Source organism: Corvus brachyrhynchos, unplaced genomic scaffold (genome assembly GCF_000691975.1).
Source record: "Corvus brachyrhynchos isolate BGI_N302 unplaced genomic scaffold, ASM69197v1 scaffold60, whole genome shotgun sequence".
Classification (NCBI taxonomy): domain Eukaryota; kingdom Metazoa; phylum Chordata; class Aves; order Passeriformes; family Corvidae; genus Corvus; species Corvus brachyrhynchos.
Window position 1 is genome coordinate 4,025,983 of NW_008236767.1, and position 2,747 is coordinate 4,028,729.

Consider the following 2,747-nt stretch of genomic DNA (forward strand, 5'->3'; position numbering starts at 1 on the left):
CTGCTGAAAATGGGAACAAAGCAGGAAATGACAAGAACAGGTACATGTAAAGACACCTCTCATCCAGAAAAAAACTACTGTATTCTCAGGTGTTTCTCCCCATGCGCCCAAGACTGGCACAAGCATTCCCATAATGCTTAATATTTCAGAATTGCTTTTAATGTATTTGTTCTGGGGCACTTTTGAAACACCTGACATAAACCTTTCTGAGACACAGCAGGGGGACATTTTATTGCCGGGTTCTGGGGGGAAAAAACAAGAACCATGCACTATTATGTCTTGCAGTAGGAATTTTGTGCTAATGTCTTTTAGCATTAAAAAACATTTGTGCTAATGTCTTTTAAGTTTGCCTAAAACAAAAACATCACGGGCAACATGCTCTTTTAAGACTTCCACCAGCACTGGTACCATGCCTAAGCCTACCTTTAGCTTCAGAATACACACTTCCCACCTCAAAGTGTTTCAAGTTTACAGAAACACAGCTAAGTCACTGCTCTGGTATGGTCCAGCACAGGCATGGAAAACTACAATACATGCCTGATACTGAGGCCCTATTCTTAGGTTTCCTATTAGGCAGAAGCCTCTTCAAAAGGAGCTGCAGCTTGGGCAGTCACTGACAGGCAAATAGAAGACTAAGCAATAAAAATCACCAAACTGTCAAGATTATGATTATAAAAATGGCAAGAGTTCATAATATATAAATAGAATACTGCAAAATTGAAACTGGCCAGTCACGTATCTAAAGCAAGTCATGACACAGATAAGATGAAGAAAATTCAGAGAGAAGGCCCATTAGAGAGGTAAGAAGATTTTTACAAGAATTCTGGAATGAAGATCAGAGATTATGCAGGGAAGGAACCTAACCCTGCACAGACAGTAATAAAATTTGGCCATCCAGGACTGTTCAGTATTACATACTTTTTTCTGTTTCTGCGATTTCATTATATTCTCCTCACTGCAGACCTCCCAACAACATCCAATTGTATTTTCTAGCATTTCTGAGGGACACTGACTGTTGTAAAGAACATCTGGCTAGGAGTCCATCTCCAAAGCCCTCATTGTGGCTCTCTGACCTCACTCACATACTTCTCACATTCCTATCATTATATTTATCCACCCAAAGTCAGTTAAAATACCAATAAATCTTTCACGCATTTTTCCACCTACACATCCAAAATACTTTTCAAACTTTTCCAACAAATCAGGCAGGAGTTCTGCAGAAGACAGCTCTATTTATCCGAGCCTGATTCCTTCTAGAGATCGTCTGCCCAGAGTACGGTAATGGTCCTGTTGAGGGAAAAAAATGCATCACACATTATGATTAATTTGCAAGCATAATGGATTAAGGTTACAAAGACATTCTCATCACGTATTACTGTAATCTACTAACTCTAAGCACTGGATTTTTGTGTCTTGCATCTTAAAAAGCATTCTCTGCAACACAGAGGTCATATGGTCAAGAGGAATTGGGTATCTTCATTAATTTGCCGAAGTCCTGACTAGCCTTATTCTGGGTATTGTTTTTGCGTGTCCCAAAGTTTGCTGCTCTTTATGAGAAGAAACCTTACTTTCTTACTAAAGTCTGCAGTTCCACTCTGCTTGACTTTTACTTGACAGGAGTAAAAAAAAAAATCTCCCAGGAGAACACCAACTACGTTGGCACTGGCAAGTACTGCAAGGACACAAGCATTTTCCACACACTGCAGCAGTTTAGTACTTTCATAAAGACCTTGTTTTCAAACAGACATCCCCTCACCCTTCCACCTCAGGTGTCGTTTTTGTTTTTTCTTTTAACAGCAGAGCTGCACAAAGCAGGCCCAGGCTGCTGACCGAGTATCAAATAAATGCCAAGATTCCTTCCCCCTCTGCCCTCCCTTCCCCTTCCTGCAACTTCAGTGCGAGCCGCTGACAACTGCCGAGGCAGGGGGGAGGAGGGCGGACGGAGGGCAAACAAGACCCGCACATGCACTGCAGAAGGCGGCCCGAGGTTTCGGGCCCAAGAGGAATCCTATTAACACCTCAGACCGCAGCTCAGCTACAGACATGACCCCAGGACGCCTCCTCGAGCAGATAACAACAAAGACAACAGAGGGGAGGAGGTGGCAGCCCCGGAGCCAGTTCCTGCTCCTCCCCTTACGCTTCTCCCAGCCAAAACAGAGACCACAATGTAAACAGAGACAAAAATGTGCGTTTATGGCAAAGCGGGGGGCAGAGGCAGCCTTCTCCTTTTCCCCCGGCGGCTGCCGCCAGGAATGCTCACAGACCGACTCACCCTGGCTTGCGGGCGAAGTTATCGCGCATTTCACACACTTTGTTTATGTAAACAAAGTATCTTCCCCTCGCTGCAGCCGCACCACCTCCTCCACTCCCAAAAGGAGAAATATCCTTCATTAGCCCACGGGTTTTTCTTGAAACAAAACAAAATGTTGTTTCACGCACCACCCAACGATGCCTCGGCCTGGAAGACGCAGCCCCCACAAGCCCCTGAGATTGTAAAGACTCGACAGCGAAACAACCAACCAACCCCAAAACGCAGGCTCCTCTTCTCACTGCATTTCCTCAAAGGCAAAAAGCAAACCCACAGCCGTCATGGGGGGGGAGGCAGGGCGCTGAGCCGCAGCGGGGGACGTGTGCTGCCCTCACCTTGCCCGTACCACCATCCCCCCGCCTATTATTTATTACGCAGACGGCACGAGGGGTGGCGAGGGTCGGGCAAAGGAGGAGGAAAAAGAAGGGGCTGCCGAGGG

The 2,747-nt window shown here is 45.9% G+C and overlaps 1 protein-coding gene across 3 annotated transcripts in view; it reads right to left on the minus strand.

The window, feature by feature from the left end:
• PCMTD1 (protein-L-isoaspartate (D-aspartate) O-methyltransferase domain containing 1) overlaps positions 1 to 2,662 on the minus strand; it is a 40,675-nt gene extending 38,013 nt beyond the window's left edge. The window contains exon 1 of one of the 3 annotated variants that reach the window (XM_017727444.1): positions 2,644 to 2,662. The gene's annotated coding sequence lies outside the window, so the exon portion shown is untranslated. Of the gene's footprint in view, positions 1 to 2,272; positions 2,365 to 2,643 lie in introns of those variants that run through there. The other 2 variants (XM_017727443.1, XM_008644918.2) reach the window with 2 other exon arrangements.
• Between the last annotated feature and the right edge of the window lie 85 nt (positions 2,663 to 2,747).